Genomic DNA, 18,109 nt, shown 5'->3' on the forward strand with positions numbered 1-18,109 from the left:
GTAGAAGGTTTAAAGAGGATTTGAAGGTAAAATTCTTCATGCAGAGGTTTGTGGGGGTCAGGAACTCGCTGCCTGAAAGAATGGCGGAGGTAGATACCGCAAGTAAAAAGTATTTGGATGTGCATCTGAAGTGCCGTAACCTGCAGGGTTATGGACCCAGAGCTGGAAAGTGGGATGAAGCTGGATCGCCTCTTGTTGGCCGGGGTGGAAGTGATTGGCCAAAATGGCCTCCTTATGTGCTGCAAACTTCTCTCAATCGATAATTCTATGAAAAATGTAAATGTCCAATGTGGGTGTCGAAACCACGACCCTGAGATTAAAAGTCTTATGTTTTAATGACTGAGCTCGCCAGGCTTCTGCCAAACATACCGTTCTCTCACTGATTGCAGACAGGCGCCTGTTGGCTCTGCCCCAGATGTTTAAACTTGCTGTCGAGGAACTGCCAGGATCTTCTTGAATGGTGGACCAGGCTCGAGGGGCCGAATGGCCTATTCCGGTCCCTAATTCTTACATGCTTATCATCTTATGAACTTTTCACAGGAGAACAAACTCGCCCCTGAGCATGCATGAGGAGAAAGCTCCAGAAAATATTCCCGTCTGGTGAGCTTTCGCGTGTGAAGCGAACGTGTTCACCGCGACACTGCGGAAACATCTCCACTTTCAGCACCAGGTCAGACGGAAATGTTAAGCGAGCAGGTGAACTGCTGAATCCCAGTTTTAAGGAGTTGGTCGTGGTGTCAAACAATGAGTTTCGCTTAATGATTAAAAATAATAAATGTCAGAAGTTGGATTCAAACCCACACCTCCAGAGAAAACTGCGATCTAATCACAGCACCTGAGACCGCTCGGCGGTGTGTGTGGCCACCTGCAAGTTGATTTTGAACTGTTGTGTCCTGTCACATGAATTAAATGAGGGCAGCAGGCGTATCTCTGCCTGACACCGGGGAAACAGTGAGACAGACCTTGGAACAAGGGTCTGGTTATTGCCAAACAGCAAAGAAAATATTAATTCTGAAAGAACAGTGACCCCGACGTGACTTGAACACGCAACCTTCTGATCTGGAGTCAGACACGCTACCGTTGCGCCACGAGGCCTAAACAATGTGTTTGAGATGTTCCTCTATATGAAGCTTTCACAATACAAGGGGCTTTAAATTCCCCGCCCATTCCCACCAGGTGTCAGAAGCAACGCTCACCTGCCAGTCACCGTATGTTTTTTTCTTAAACATTTGTGTTGCGTTTATGGAAAAGCATCATTAATTAACCCGTCACCTTCTTTTGCGCAATGAAAGAAATGCTAACTGATGGACAGTCGATACTTCAAACATTTGTCCTGTGCTTTGCGGAGCGGGCAGGGAAGTGGACCTGAGTCCATGATCGCATCGATCATGATCGTATTAAATGGTGGAGCAGGCTCGAGGCGCGTATGACCGACTCCTGCTCCTATTTCTTTTGTTCTTATGTTCTTCAGCATGTTGACCCATTTCACACACTGTATTGCCGATGTCACCAGGAATCTGGGGCAACTTTTGTCAAATTTAACAGCACCAGTTATTCCTTCCGTGCAGAGAAATTAGAATCAGTCGTGAAGATAAAATCCCATGGTGATCATTTTCAGATTCAACGCAGTAGGATTTCAAATAATGTGAAAGAATTTTACAGTGAAAAGATTTGGAAGTTTTACTTGTATTTGTGTCTTTAATTAAACTTTGTGGCGTCTGACTCCCGTTCATGCCTCTGCTGAATAAGAAAGGAGGGTTTAACGTTGACCAGACTGCACTGCCCCTGATATTTGTGAGCTCATCCTTTATATTCAGTGGTTTCTCGCCCTTTGATGGGCTGCAGTGTGGCGGATATCACGTTGGCCTCACACGCGAAAGGTCCCCGGTGGATCCGTTTTCTCTCACTGAAAGTTATCTATTTATTGGTTAAATAAAGAGCAATTCAGGAATAAGGGAGCCTTTCTACCAGGAGAATAAATAGCTAATAAAAACAGCAAATGCTGGAAATCTCAGCAGGTCAGGCAGCATTTTCCAGGAGACTAAACTCTCCTCCGATTGTTCCCTTATAGCAAGTTAAACCATCATGTTTCTACCCAGAATCAAACCGGGTACTTTTCACGTGTAAAGCAAATGTGATAACCACTGCACTACAGAAACCTCTGGCACAGCAGCCCCAACAGAGGGGAGCTGGCCAGTGAGCTCCCTCTGTGCTGATCGGGAATGTGTTGGCTCACCTTAAACAACTTCTGTCCCACACTGAAAGCTCTCAATCCTTCTCCACCGCTGCCCTTTACAGAAATGTCACGGATCACCCAGCCACCGTGTTCACTTCCACATCCTCACAGTGGGGCCACAGAGGCTCCTACCGTCTCCCCGCGATCTGTGAACTCACCCAGTTTGTAAAATTAAACCCGAACACGTGCCCGGCAAAGGGCAGGAGAAGCCAGATAGTCTGTATGCTCGATCTATCACAGAAAGTATTGGTATTCATGGTGATTACAGCAATTATTAATCGTCTCACAAACCTCAATTATTTTTATGCGATGAATTGATCGAGAATTGAAACCAGTTTAGTGCGCCGGATGTTAATCCCTCGACCACCAGGGAACGGTTATGATACATATAGATATATTTATATATATTTATATATGAACCTGAATATCAACGGCTCGCTACCTAGACCTCATGGTGCAACGGTAGTGCGTCTAACTTTGAGTGAGAGAAATTGTTCCACAGTGATAACCATTTCATCTTTTGTTCCCTTTTAAACACTAGAAACTGAGACAGGGGGAATAAATAGAGAAATAAAAGCACAGGGATAAAGACAAGAGGAAGAGAGAAGGGGAACGATACTGTCCCCACCCAGAACTAATGCAGAAACCCCTCTGCTGCGCTCGGGGTGGCCACCCACAGCCTGGATACACTAACGGGAGAACACCAGCGGCAGGTCGGGGCCATAAAAGGAACGGCGAGCGGCCCTGGGAGCAGCTTGGAGGTCCCGGGAGACTACTCCAGGGAGCAGCGCGAGCTGGTGCAGGAGGCCGGCGGCAGCGAAGTGTGACGTCATCAAGGTCCAGGTCGGTGATTGGAGCGTGGGCAGATACAGCAGGAGCGGCGAGGTCGGGGCGAAGGAGCGGTGAGAGACTGTAGAGGGATGTGATCGGTGCCCAGCAGAGGCATGAGTTCGGGGCCAGGGGCCCAGAATTAGCACGGGCCAGCCCACTCTGCGATATGTGTGTTCACTAGGTGCGCGCAGCAGAGCTGGTTGCCTGTCGTCTTGGTTAACCCTTGCCACTGGACCAAGACCTCGCTCTGTCAAGCCCGTGTGATGGCTGGGGTGCAACGGCCACCACACGTTAAAAAAATCCACGCACAGGCATCTTCCACCCTTCGGGATGTCGTTCGGATCCTTCATTGAAACACCTGTGAATTCATCCTTTTTCAGCGTGGAAGCAAGTCATCATCGTTTCGAGGGACCGCCTATGATGAGATGATGATGATGGATACATTAACGTCCCAACAGCTCATTGACTGCAGGAGTGGGACCGTGCGGCGCTTCAGAAGACATGTCGAAAAGGCCAAGTCACTAATTTCGTCTCATGTGCTCCTCCGATCAAGAACAGCAACACACATTAAAAATGCTTCAATAATAGTTACATCTTATCTCCACATTTGCAAAGCAGGTGGTTTGTTGGTCAAGGGGTATGATTCTTGTTTCGTTGGTTGTTACTTGAAATTTGCAGAAAGATCCTGGCTTCAAATCCCAGACCAGCCTTGGGATTGCATTGAAATTTTGCAAAGAAGGACTTGTATTTCTGCAGCGTCTGTCAGGAACTCATGATGCCCCAAAGCGCTTCACAGCCGTTGAGTTGCCTTTGAAATGTTGTCATGTGAAGAAAGATGTGCCCAAATCACCTCAACTCTTTGCTAACGAGTTCATAGAATCAAAGAAGTTTACAGCACGGAAGGAGGCCATTTCGGTCCATCGTGTCCGCGCCGGCCAACTCGAGGCTCTCCAGCCTCATCCCACTTTCCAGCTCGAGGTCCATAACCCTGCAGGTTACGGCACTTCAGGTGCACATCCAAGCACTTTTTAAATGTGGTGAGGGTTTCTGCCTCTACCACCCTTTCAGGCAGTGATTTCCAGAGACTCGAAAAATCTATCTAACGCAGCCTTGAATATATTCAGAGACTCAGCATTCACAAGCATGTGGGGCAGAAAATTCCAAAGATTCATATCCCTCTGAGTGAAGAAATTCCTCCTCATCTCTGTCTTAAATGGCCGACCCCTTAACCTGAGACTGTGGTCCCTGGTTCGAGACACTCCAGCCCGGGGGAAACAACCTCTCAGCATCTACCTTGTCAATCCCCTTCAGAATATTGTGTGTTTCAATGAGATCACTTCTCATTCTTCTAAACTCTGGAGAGTATCTGCCCATTCTACACAATCTCTCAACTTAAGACAGTCCTCTCATCCCAGGAATCAATCTGGTGAACCTCTGTTGTACCACCTCCCAGGCAATTAATTCCTTCCTCAAATAAGGAGACCAAAACTGTGCGCAGTACTCCAGGTGTGGTCTCACCAGGGCCCTGTACAATTGAAGCAAGACTTCCTTACTCTTGTACTGTGGGCTATATATTAGGTACTATGGGCCGAGTGCCCTGTTTTTTGGCTGTTTCGATGGTTGTATAAAAAGTTATTAAAATTGACAGTTGCTCGGGAAATATACTTGTATTTCCTTCAGTGTACTCCTTACTCTTCAAGGGCTAGATTTTCCCCAAGCAGTTTTCTCGGCGCACTGACCTCAAGCGCATCGACTTTGCGCGCTGGAAATGGCTCGCGGAAAAACTCGCCCCATCCTGGCCGCTGTGTACAGTCCCCGGAGTCCTGGCGTGGCGTCGATGGTGAAGTGGGGGGCGGAGCCAAATGCCTGCGCTGAAAACACTGCTGACACCTTCGCACATGGGCAGTAGGGAGAGAAAACTTGGCACTCTGCCATTTTTAAACAGTGTCAAATCCGATGAAAAGCACAGCAGCTTCTCAGCTTCTCCGGTCGCTCGGCGGGCTCTCCCCCCATCCCTCCCCGACAAAACGCACAGCTCCAGCAGCTGCAACTTCTCCGGTCCACAAGCTCACACTTCTCCGGTGTGTAGAGGCAGTATTTCCCCTTCTCTCTTCCTCTTGTCTATATCCCTCGGCTTTGTTTTCTGGATTTATTCCCCCGGCCTCATTTTATGTGTTTAAATGGGAACAAAAGATGAAGTGTGTGACACTCAGGAACAATTTCTCTCACTCAAATATATCTATTTAGTGAAGTGAAATAAAGAGCAATTGAAGAATAAGGGAGAAGCCACTGTCACCCTTTTGACAGGAGAATAAACTCGCCCATGGCTGTTCATTCACAGAAAGTTTAAACATAATCTTCCTGCACGGGATCCTTCCGCGCGGAAAGCAAACGTGATAACGGCTCCACTGCGGAAACCGCTCTGACCAGAAGTACAGCAGAGGGCAGCTGACCAGTGAATGCCTTCTGTGCTGATCGGGAATGTGTTGGCTCACCTTAAACAACTTTTGTCCCTCACTGACAGCTGTCAATCCTTCTCCTCCGCTGCCCTTTACACAAACATGTCACTGATCCCCACCCACCACCCCACATCCCCATCGTGTTATCTTCCATGTTAGCACAGTGGGGCCGCGGAGACACCTACTCTCTCCCCACGGTTAGTGAACTCAGTCAGTCTGTAAAATTAAAGGGGAACAAGTGTCCCGCAAAGGGCAGGGGAAGGGAGAGAGTCTGTAACCTGGGTTTAATTGTTTGTCAAAGGCTACCCGTCCTGTTGTGTATTTCCAGCAGTTTCCTACTTTCACAGGTGGAGATACCGGGGCTGGACCATGTTCCTTAAATACAATGAGGTCGGGATAAAAGTTCCTCACATACTCAGGGCAAATTAAATGATTGAAGTTCTACAATGGATTCATTAATGATGTTTAAATCAATGAATCTTCTTTTCCACATGAGATGCATGTAACTCTTTCTTCTAAGGTTTTAATTTTGATGGAAGTGCAATTTCCCTGGCCGGAAATCGACTCAGGGCCGCGGTGGTGAGAGCGCCGAATCCTAATCACTGGACCACCAGGGAACGCTGCATTGCTGCATCGCTGCATCGTAATGCTTGATGTCATTATTGTCCTTTTCAATCCACTTGTTTCACAACGAAACACATCGTAACCGTGATCTGAATTTAACGCCACGTCATTCTTTGAAATCACCTTTAAATGATTGGGTAAAACCACTCCTTGTACCAGCGAAAAACAGCGTCGATTCCAGGTCAGGGCGGTAACTTCTGTAACAGCTTTTTTCAATTCAAAACCTTATAAAATTGAAGACATGCAGCTAATAAGAAAAAATAAGAATTAATTAAATCACAGTTAAATAACCGATAACCTTTTTCAGGATGAAATAAATATTAATATAGCTACTGAGGGACAGTAGTATCTTTAATCATTCATTTTCTCTTTACATGTGATGAATTTTTATCCCGATCTCATTTACATGCTGTATGAGAAATTGTAAGTGTTTATGACTCAGTTGTAAAACCATTGATTGTGTGTGTGTCTATTCTTGATAGGAGGAGCACTTGAGACCGAAGTTCCAGTTCGATATATGCATCAATAGAATCAATTTTCACCAGTTCCTTTAAACCCAATAACATAATTTATTTTGATTGGACTGGATGGAGGAACATGATCCATGTAAAAAATTGTTATCGTTTTACTTGTGCTGAATGCTCATAAAAGTATTGGAGTGGGAACTCACTGGATAACAGCAAAGCTTGCAATGTTTGCGGAATATATTTGTGCAGCCAAAATGCACAATGACAACCCGGAACTGTGCGGCACCGAATCCTCTGGGAAAAGCATTAAAAGGCTTCGCCCGGAGATGGGTTTGGATTACCCACCTTTCAGTTGCCAGCCGAATGCGCTAAACCATTGCGCCACAGATACACACTGCAAGACATGCAAAACCAGGGTGTCAGTCAGTTAAAGCTTCAGATTGCTCCGACCGGGATGGAACTTATCCACTCTCAGTTGTACTTTTCCCAAGTAAATGGTGGGACATTCATTGTGGATGTGTGGAAGTAGTCTGGTCCCGCACACTGCAGACACTTCCATGTCACCACCAACAAGCTCTCCCACAACCGGTGTGATCTACCTTCCAGCCTTCCGGTGCCTTGTCTGTGAAGAAGTATGGTTCAAAAGTTTTGGAATAGTTGGTTCCATGGTGTAATGGTGAGCCCTCTTGATTTTAAATCTAGCGATCTGAGTTTAAATCTCGGTGAAACCTAAATTCTTGTTGTCCCAGCTGCTGAAAATTTGGGACAAACAAGTGAAAGACACCCGGTGCTGGTGGGCAGTTTTGTTGCCTTTTTAATTGATGCTTGATCTACAAGTCTAGTTGTCAAATTGTGTGCTCAACCGTCAGTTATCTGCTGCAAATCACCGGAGGACAAATCACTTTGTTGTCTAATGCTGCCTTTGTCTGCACAATGTGTGCTGAGATTATCTGTGCAATATGCATTCCGCAGGATGAATAAAAGCAATGCTTTTTGAAATGCATGCACTGCATGTTTTGCACTCGATAAAACGTTGCATTTTCTTTTCATTAATTTTACATTAATGCATTGCAATGCCAATGCACTTTTTACGTGGCAAGATCGATAATTAGCAGAGCGTAATGAAGACATCGCAAAGTTTCTGTTTAAAGAATGGACTCAGTCGAGAATATTTTGTGGATTTTATTTTTCTGAGACTATTTTCCCTGTGCTGGGGTCACCCTGCGCAGATATGTGAAAAATCTGGTTTTGTTAAAACTCCATAGACCGCTGGCAGTTCGCTCGGACAAAAGAGCTGTCAGTCATTCATTGACAAAAGAGCTGTCGGCCAGGAAGGGGTGCCACTGACAAAGCCACTCTAATTTGTAAAAGCACTTCTCACCTCCATCTCAGAAGGAGACACAGAACAATGAACCCACCAGCCTGGCCAGCCAAGGAGGAGCTGGGTCGTTCCCAACACAAAGGCTCAGAGAGATGCCCAGACTAAGGGCCATCAGCCCAATGCATGGGTGGGATGGCCCATCACTGACTAAGTACCCGTGCTTAGAAACAAAGGGGTTTTAAAGATTGGCGGGAAAGATATGGGTAGCAAGACTCCCAGAAAGACAGGGTCCTTTCCACATTATTTTTAGCTTGGAGCTTGGTGTGAAGCTTGGAGCTTGCAGCTTGCAGCTTGTGTCGAGAGAGCCCTCTCTCCCTCTCGCTCTCGCTCCACCGATCGATGTACCAGAGGAAGGGGCCGCAGTACTGCAGAAGAAGCCACCGAGACTGAAGACCAGGCAGTGACTTCCCACAGCTGAGCTGAGCAAGGAAACGGGCTGCGTGTGGTGGTGAACATGGTCGCGAGTGTCCCAAGCCAGTAACCAGATATCCCAGGCCAGCTGGGTAAGTGCTCAGGGTTTTCTCAGAAGTGAAGCTTTTCGGAGCTATTCTGGGGAGGGTAATTCATTGGTAGGGGTGGGGTTAGAATCCACCAGGGAATTACTGCGTGTTACTAGGTTCATTTCTGTACTGTATGTATGTTGTTTGTAACCGGGATTTTATTCTCCACAGAGACAGTGATTTCGTTTAGCAGTGCATGTTTTAGACAGTGTATGTTAGACCAAATAAATATACTACGATTTATCACTGAAGCATCCCTTTCCGTGACTCATTTAATTTACACTCTGAATAATAATTCCCGGATCTAGAACTTTCGTAAGGTGGGGGCGATTCAAACCGTCCGTCTGGCAATTGGGCGAGGATCACAAACACTGACAATATTTACGAAAGGATATACTTGCTTTGGAGGCAGTTCAGAGAAGGTTCACTGGGTTGACTCCGGAGATGAGGGGGTTGACTTATGAGAAAAGGTTGAGTAGGTGGGGCCTCTACTCATTGGAATTCAGAAGAATGAGAGGTGATCTTATCGAAACGTATAAGATAATGAGGGAGCTTGATAAGGTGGATGCAGAGAGGATGGTTCCACTGATCGGGGAGAGTAGAACTAGGGGGCATAATCTCAGAATAAGGGGCCGCCCATTTAAATCTGTGATGAGGAGGAATTTCTTCTCTCAGAGGGTTGTAAATCTGTTGAGCTCACTGCATCAGAGAGCTGAGAAAGCCACGACATTTAATACATTTAATACAGAGATAGCTTCTTAACTGATAAGGGAATAAGGCTTATGTGGAACGGGCAGGGATGTGGACTTGAGTCCATGATCGGATCAGCCATGATCATATTAAATGGTGGAGAAGGCTCGAGGGGCCATATGGCTTACTCCTGCTCCTAGTTCTTAAGTTCTTATGTTCTAAATAGCGACACACAAAAAAATGCTTTGATCATGGTTACACCTTATCTTCACGTTTGTCAAACAGTTGGCTCGTTGGTCTCGGGCTGTGATTCTCTCTTCGGAGTTGTTCATTGAAATTTACGAGGGGTCCCAGAGGAGCCCTGATATTGCTCGCATATTTTGAAATTGCATCGAACTTTTGCAAAGTAGGACTTGCATATCTGCAGCGCCTTTCAGGAACTCCTGACGCCCCAAAGCGCTTTACAGCCATTGAGTTATGTTTGAAGTGTTGTAGTTTGGCGAAAGATGTGCCCAGATCACCAAACATGTACCTCAACTCTTTGCAAAGAGTTTGGTGCAAATGATCAGGCGTCTCAGGGACTTGGACTTTCTTTGAATAAGTTCTGCTTGTACCTGCATTCAAGCTTGAAACAGCAACTGGCCTTCCATCTCACGGGACGTTTGGGGTCGATGTGCGTTGCTTTCAATCTTTGAAATTTCACCAAACAAAGAAACGGTGAATCCAACTGTCCCTGTAAGCATTTAGTTCCCGTTTAATCACAGGAATATCCGCAGTCAGGAGCTGAAAAGTAATTCAAACCTAATACCGGCTTCGGGACAATCAGAATACTTCATCACAGACAAGGCACCGGAAGGCTGGGAGGTAGATCACACCGGTTGTGGGAGAGCTGGTTGGCGGTGACATGGAAGTGTCTGCAGTGTGCGGAACCAGAGTGCTTCCACGCATCCACAATGAATGTCCCTCCATTTATTTGGGAAAAGTACAACTGAGAGTGGACAAGTTCCATCCCGGTCGGAGCAATCTGAAGCTTTAACTGACTGACACCCTGGTTTTGGATGTCTTGCACCTTATACTTCCATCAGTCTCTGTGGCGCAATGGGTTAGCGCGTTCGGCTGTTAACCGAAAAGTTGGTGGTTCGAGCCCACCCAGGGACGAAGAGTTTAACTGTTTTTCCCCGAGTATTCGGTGCCGCACAGTCCCAGGTTGTCATTGTGCGTTTTGGCTGCACGAATCTATTCCGCAAATGTTGCCAGCAGTGCTGTTATCCAATTAGTTCCCACTCCAATATTTTATGAGCATTCAGTTCAAGTAAAACGATAACAATTTTTTACATGGTTCATGTTCCATCCAGCCCATTAGAAATAAATTATGTTATTGGGTTTAAAGAAACTGGTGGAAATTGATTCTATTGGTACATATATAGAACTGGAACTTCGGTCTCAAGTGCTCCTCCTATCAAGTATAGACACACACACAATCAATGGTTTTACAACTGAGTCATAAACACTTACAATTTTAAACCATTCTCATACAGCGTGTAAATGAGATAGGGATAAAACTTCATCACATGTAAAGAGAAAATGAATAATTGAGGATACCACTGTTCCTCAGTAATTATATTATTATTTATTTCATTCTGAAGAAGGTTATCGGCTAATTAACGGTGATTAAAAGAATTCTTACTTTTGCACGTTGGCTGCATGTCGTCAATTTTATCAGGTTTTGAATTTAAAAATGGGTTACAATGCTGGTTGAATACATGACCCCAAAGTCTTTTTGGGATCACAGGTTGAGTCTCTCTGGTGGTTTACGCTCTCTTGTAGAGCGCCTGAGTTGGGGCTCCGGTTGTTGGGCGCTGGCCTGTGTGTCTGCTGTTTGCGGTGCCTCAGGCCTATCCGGACTGCCCACAGTGACTGGGCTCTCCTCCCTTTGGTTCCAGTGTTCGGTCACCTGTGTTGGAGTGAACTCTGTATCGTGTTCTTCCTCTGCTTCTTCTATGGGGTTGCTGAACCTCCTTTTTGTTTGATCCACGTGTTTGCGGCAGATTTGTCCATTGGTTAGTTCAACTACCAGAATCCTATTGCCCTCTTTGGCAATCACAGTGCCTGTGAGCCATTTAGGCCCTGCAGTGTAGTTGTGGACAACAACAGGGTCGTTTACACCAATATATCGTGCCCCCGCATTCCTGTCATGGTAGTTATATTGTGATTGGCGCCTGCTCTCAACAATTTCTTTCATGGTGTGGTGTATAAGGGATAACGGGATTTGAGCATCCTTTTCATTAGCAGCCCTGCGGGTGGAACCCCTGTGAGTGAGTGTGGTTGGGATCTATTGGCCAACAGGAGGCGTGATAAGTGGCTTTGTAGGGAACCCCCTTCGATTCTGAGCATCCCCTGTTTGATTATCTGCACTTTTCGTTCTGCCTGGCCGTTTGAGGCTGGCTTGAACGGTGCCTTTCTGACATGGTTAATTCCATTTCCTGCCATGAAGTCCTGGAATTCAGTGCTTGTGAAGCACAGGCCATTGTCGCTGACCAAGATGTCCGGTAGACCGTGGGCGACGAACATTGCCCGTAGACTTTCTACCGTGGCAGAGGATGTACTTGAATTTAAAATGTCACACTCGATCCATTTGGAGTGAGCGTCTAATTCAACCAAAAACATTTTTCCGATGAAAGGACCTGCGTAGTCATCATGGATGCGTGACCAAGGCTTGGCGGGCCATGGCCAGGGGCTAAGGGGGGCTTCCCTGGGCGCATTGCACAGCTGGGCACACGTGTTGTACCTGCGAACACAAACTTCCAGATCTGCATCTATCCCTGGCCACCAAACGTGTGACCTGGCAATTGCCTTCATCATGACAATGCCCGGATGCTCATTGTGGAGTTCTCTGATGAACACCTCTCTGCCCATCTGGGGCATGACTACACGGTTTCCCCACAGTAGGCAATCGGCCTGAATCGAGAGTTCATCCCTGCCCCTGTGAAATGGTTTAAATTCCTCAGGGCATGCCCTGTACGTGGCTGCCCAGTCCCCATGCAGGACACATTTCTTGACGAGAGACAATAGCGGGTCTCTATTTGTCCAGACTTTAGTCTGACGGGCTGTCACGGGTGAGCCATCGCTTGCGAAAGCTTCAACAGCCATGACCATCTCAGCGGCATGCTCGGTAGCCCCCTCAGTGGTGGCTGGTGGGAGCCTGCTGAGTGCATCGGCTCATTTTTCAGTGCCCGGTCTGTGCCGAATTGTGTAGTCATAGTTGGCTAACGTGAGTGCCCACCTCTGTATGCGGACCGATGCGTCTGCATTTATGGCCTTGTTGTCGGCCAAAATGACGTGAGGGGTTTGTGATCTGTCTCCAGCTCAAATTTCCTGCCAAACAGGTACTGGTGCATTTTCTTTACCGAATATACACATGCGAGCGCCTCCTTTGCTATCATCCCGTAGCCCCTTTCTGCCTGGGACAGACTTCTGGAGGCATAAGCTACCGGCTGTAACTGACCCTTGGCATTGACCTGCTGCAACACACACCCGACACCATAGGACGACGCATCGCACTTTAACACAAGTTTCTTACATGGGTCATATCGCGTTAACAGATTGTTGGAACATAACAAATTGTGTGCTCTATTAAAAGCCCTTTCCTGGCTGTCCCCCCTGACCCATTCGCGACCTTTGCTTAGGAGCACGTGTAGCGGCTCTAGCAGCGTGCTCAATTTGGGAAGAAAGTTACCAAATAGTTGGGGAGCCCCAGGAACAAACGCAGCTCCGTCGTGTTACGGGGTCTGTGTGCTCTCTGGATCGCTTCCGTCTTGGACGCAGTAGGGCTCATCCCTTCTACTCCTACCGTCATCCTCAGGAATTCTACCTCTGGAGCTAGGAAGATGCACTTCGCCTTTTTCAGTCGCAGCCCTACCCGGTCCAGTCTGCGTAGCACCTCCTCCAGGTTGTGGAGGTGTTCTTCAGTATCGTAACCCGTGATGAGGATGTCATCCTGAAAAACCACCGTCCCTGGAATCGACTTGAGGAGGCTTTCCATATTTCATTGGAAGATCGCGGCGGCCGAGCGAATCCCGAACGGACATCTGTTGCACTCAAACAACCCTTGTATGTCGTGATGGTGGTCAGCTTCATCAACTCTCTCGCCAGATCCTGGGTCATGTAAGCTGAGGTCACGTCCAATTTTGAAAAAAGTTTGCCACCGGATAGCATCGCAAATAGATCCTCCACTCTCGGTAGCGGGTACTGGTCTTGGAGTGACACCCGATTGATGGTGGCCTTCTAATCACCATGTATCCTGACCGACCCATCCGCCTTGAACACCGGTACAATCGGGCTCGCCCAGTCACTGAATTCGACTGGCAAAATGATACCTTCCCTCAGCAGGCGGTTCAATTCACCTTCTATCTTTTCCCACATCACGTACGGCACCGCTCTGGCCTTGTGGTGTCCTGGCCTGGCTTCCGGGTTTATGTGAATCACTACCTTGGCCCCCATGAAAGTGCCAATGCCGGGTTGAAATAATGAGTCAAATTTGTGTAGGATCTGTGAGCATGAAACTCGCTCCACAGAGGAAATAGCATTAACATTGCCCCATTTCCAGTTCATGACAGCAAGCCAACTCCTCCCCAGTAGTGCGGCACCGTCCCCCGGGACAACCCAGAGTGGCAACCTGTTCTACGAATCTTTGTGGGTCACGATTGTCGTGGCGCTGCCAAGAAGCAGAATGATCTCCTTGGTGTATGTCCGTTGCTGTGCGTCAATCGGTGATATTTTTGGCCCTACTGGCCTTGGACGCCCACAACTTTTCAAACTATTTGTTACCCATCAGGGACTGGCTAGCCCCCGTGTCTAGCTCCATTGACACTGGGATGCCACTGAGGAGCACTTTCATCATTATCGGTGGCGTCCTGGTGTATGAACTGTATACGTGCTCCACATGAACTCACTGAAATTCAGCTTCCAGCGATTTCCCCCAGCGTTCATTTCTGCAATTTCTGTAGGTATTTTGCTTATCTCTGCAACCTCCGGCTGAGTTTGTGCCTCCATGCCTCCAACATGAGCTGTTGTTGGAAACAAAAGATCCCTTGCTAGTCAATCGTCCCTGACTACCCTTGTGACTGTCCTTGAGTGTGTCATTAACAGGTGTTGATGGCCCCATTACTGGCCACATTGTCCCTTGCAATGTTGTGAATCACCGTTCTGCTTGCCATTATCTCTGTCGAACTCCCCCTCTGGGTTCGACTACATGTTGGGGCATGCCCGATTGCCCTTGTCTACCTGGAGAACTGTGTGCTGCTTCAACAATGTTGATTCTCTGTCCCAACCATTCCTTAACACAGTATCTCTCGTCGATACTGCTAGCGGCCATGCTCACGTGGTTTAAATCCCAGTTTCTCGTCGCCATTGATACATCCTTACTATACAGCAGAAATGCACACGAGGCCCAGGCTTGAGAGAAGGTCAGTCTGTGGCCTGTCCTTTATTCCTGAGCACCCAAGTGATGAAAGTGGGTGGAGCTTCCCCTTTTATACCTGAAGGTCCAGGTTAGAAGTGTCTCCCACAAGTTCACAACCTCGTGATCATTGTTCTCACAGTGTACAACTGAGGTCAGATTATATATAGGTTACAATGTTGGATGAATACATGACAATAAGCACTTAAAATTTTAAACCATTCTCCTAAAATACAGTGTGTAAACGAGATAGGGATAAAAGTTCATCACATGTAAAGAGAAAATTAATGATTGAAGCTAGTAAAAGATCCTCTCGGAATAAGTGATCACAGTATGGTTGAATTTGTAATACAGATTGAGGCTGAGGAAGTAGTGTCTCAAACGAGCGTACTATGCTGAAACAAAGGGGACTATAGTGGGATGAGGGCAGAGTTGGCTAAAGTAGACTGGAAACACAGACTAAACGGTGGCACAATTGAGGAACAGTGGAGGACTTTTAAGGGGCTCTTTCATAGTGCTCAACAAAAATATATTCCAGTGAAAAAGAAGGGCGGTAAGAGAAGGGATAACCAGCCGTGGATAACCAAGGAAATAAAGGAGAGTATCAAATTAAAAACCAATGCGTATAAGGTGGCCAAGGTTAGTGGGAAAATAGAAGATTGGGAAAATTTTAAACGACAGCAAAGAATGACTAAGAAAGCAATAAAGAAAGGAAAGATAGATTACGAAGGTAAACTTGTGCAAAGCATAAAAACGGATCGTTAAAGCTTTTACCGATATGTAAAACGGAAAAGAGTGACTAAAGTAAATGTTGGTCCCTTAGAAGATGAGAAGGTGGATTTAATAATGGGAATCTATATGTGTAGAGCTGCAGAATACCAAAGGGCAAAAAACGTTAGTGGGAGTTGTGTACAGACCTCCAAACAGTAGTAGTGATGTTGGGGAGGGCATCAAACATGAAATTAGAGGTGCGTGCAATAAAGGTGCAGCAGTTATAATGGGTGACTTTAATATGCACATAGACTGGGTTAACCAAACTGGAAGTAATACGGTGGAGGAGGATTTCCTGGAGTGCACAAGGGATGGTTTTTTAGACCAATATGTCGAGGGACCAACTCGGGGGGAGGCCATCTTAGACTGGGTGTTGTGTAATGAGAGAGGATTAATTAGCAATTCTCATTGTGCGAGGCCCCTTGGGGAAGAGTGACCATAATATGGTGGAATTCTGCATTAGGATGGAGAACGAAACAGCTAATTCAGAGACCATGGTCCAGAACTTAAAGAAGGGTAACTTTGAAGGTATGAGGCGTGAATTGGCTAGGATAGATTGGCGAATGATACTGAAGGGGTTGACTGTGGATGGGCAATGGCAGACATTTAGAGACCGCATGGATGAACTACAACAATGTACATTCCTGTCTGGCGTAAAAATAAAAAAGGGAAGGTGGCTCAACCGTGGCTATCAAGGGAAATCAGGAATAGCATTAAAGCCAAGGAAGTGGCATACAAATTGGCCAGAAATAGCAGTGAACCCAGGGACTGGGAGAAATTTAGAACTCAGCAGAGGAGGACAAAGGGTTTGATTAGGGCAGAGAAAATGGAGCACGAGAAGAAGCTTGCAGGGAACATTAAGACGGATTGCAAAAGTTTCTATAGATATGTAAAGAGAAAAAGGTGAGTAAAGACAAACGTAGGTCCCCTGCAGTCAGAATCAGGGGACGTCATAACGGGGAACAAAGAAATGGCGGACCAATTGAACAAGTACTTTGGTTCGGTATTCACTGAGGAGGACACAAACAACCTTCCGGATATAAAAGGGGTCGGAGGGTCTAGTAAGGAGGAGGAACTGAGGGACATCCTTATTAGTCGGGAAATTGTGTTGGGGAAATTGATGGGATTGAAGGCCGATAAATCCCCAGGGCCTGATGCACTGCATCCCAGAGTACTTAAGGAGGTGACCTTGGAAATAGTGGATGCATTGACAGTCATTTTCCAACATTCCATTGAATCTGGATCAGTTCCTATGGAGTGGAGGGTAGCCAATGTAACACCACTTTTTAAAAAAGGAGGGAGAGAGAAAACAGGGTATTATAGACCGGTCAGCCTGACATCGGTACTTGATAAAATGATGGAATCAATTATTAATGATGTCATAGCTGTGCATTTGGAAAGAGGTAATATGATAGGTCCAAGTCAGCATGGATTTATGAAAGGGAAATCATGCTTGACAAATCTTCTGGAATTTTTTGAGGATGTTTCCAGCAGAGTGGACAAGGGAGAGCCAGTTGATGTGGTATATTTGGACTTTCAGAAGGCTTTCGACAAGGTCCCACACAAGAGATTAATGTGCAAAGTTAAAGCACATGGGATTGGGGGTAGTGTGCTGACATGGATTGAGAACTGGTTGTCAGACAGGAATCAAAGAGTAGGAGTAAATGGGGACATTTCAGAATGGCAGGCAGTTACTAGTGGGGTACCGCAAGGTTCTGTGCTGGGGCCCCAGCTGTTTACACTGTACATTAATGATTTAGACGAGGGGATTAAAAGTAGTATCTCCAAATTTGCGGATGACACTAAGTTGGCTGGCAGTGTGAGCTGCGAGGAGGATGCTATGAGGCTGCAGAGCGACTTGGATAGGTTAGGTGAGTGGGCAAATGCATGGCAGATGAAGTATAATGTGGATAAATGTGAGGTTATCCACTTTGGAGGTAAAAACAGAGAGACAGACTATTATCTGAATGGTGACAGATTACGAAAAGGGGAGATGCAAAGAGACCTGGGTGTCATGGTACATCAGTCATTGAAGGTTGGCATGCAGGTACAGCAGGCGGTTAAGAAAGCAAATGGCATGTTGGCCTTCATAGCGAGGGGATTTGAGTACAGGGGCAGGGAGGTGTTGCTACAAATGTACAGGGCCTTGGTGAGGCCACACCTGGAGTATTGTGTACAGTTTTGGTCTCCTAAACTGAGGAAGGACATTCTTGCTATTGAGGGAGTGCAGCGAAGGTTCACCAGACTGATTCCCGGGATGGCGGGACTGACCTATCAAGAAAGATTGGATCAACTGGGCTTGTATTCACTGGAGTTCAGAAGAATGAGAGGGGACCTCATAGAAACGTTTAAAATTCTGACGGGGTTAGACAGGTTAGATGCAGGAAGAATCTTCCCAATGTTGGGGAATTCCAGAACCAGGGGACACAGTCTAAGGATAAGGGGGAAGCCATTTAGGACCGAGATGAGGAGGAATTTCTTCACCCAGAGAGTGGTGAACCTGTGGAATTCTCTACCACAGAAAGTTGTTGAGGCCAATTCACTGAATATATTCAAAAAGGAGTTAGATGAAGTCCTTACTAATAGGGGAATCAAGGGGTATGGTGAGAAAGCAGGAATGGGGTACTGAAGTTACATGTTCAGCCATGAACTCATTGAATGGTGGTGCAGTCTAGAAGGGCCGAATGGCCTA

The 18,109-nt window shown here is 46.5% G+C and overlaps 2 non-coding genes across 2 annotated transcripts; one reads left to right on the plus strand and one right to left on the minus strand.

The window, feature by feature from the left end:
* Positions 1-1,023: 1,023 nt before the first annotated feature.
* Positions 1,024-1,095, minus strand: trnaw-cca (transfer RNA tryptophan (anticodon CCA)). Its single transcript has one exon. It is a non-coding gene; the product is annotated as a tRNA-Trp (tRNA).
* Positions 1,096-10,272: 9,177 nt separating this feature from the next.
* Positions 10,273-10,346, plus strand: trnan-guu (transfer RNA asparagine (anticodon GUU)). Its single transcript has one exon. It is a non-coding gene; the product is annotated as a tRNA-Asn (tRNA).
* The last annotated feature ends 7,763 nt before the right edge of the window (positions 10,347-18,109 follow it).

This window comes from Pristiophorus japonicus, unplaced genomic scaffold (genome assembly GCF_044704955.1).
Source record: "Pristiophorus japonicus isolate sPriJap1 unplaced genomic scaffold, sPriJap1.hap1 HAP1_SCAFFOLD_112, whole genome shotgun sequence".
Classification (NCBI taxonomy): domain Eukaryota; kingdom Metazoa; phylum Chordata; class Chondrichthyes; family Pristiophoridae; genus Pristiophorus; species Pristiophorus japonicus.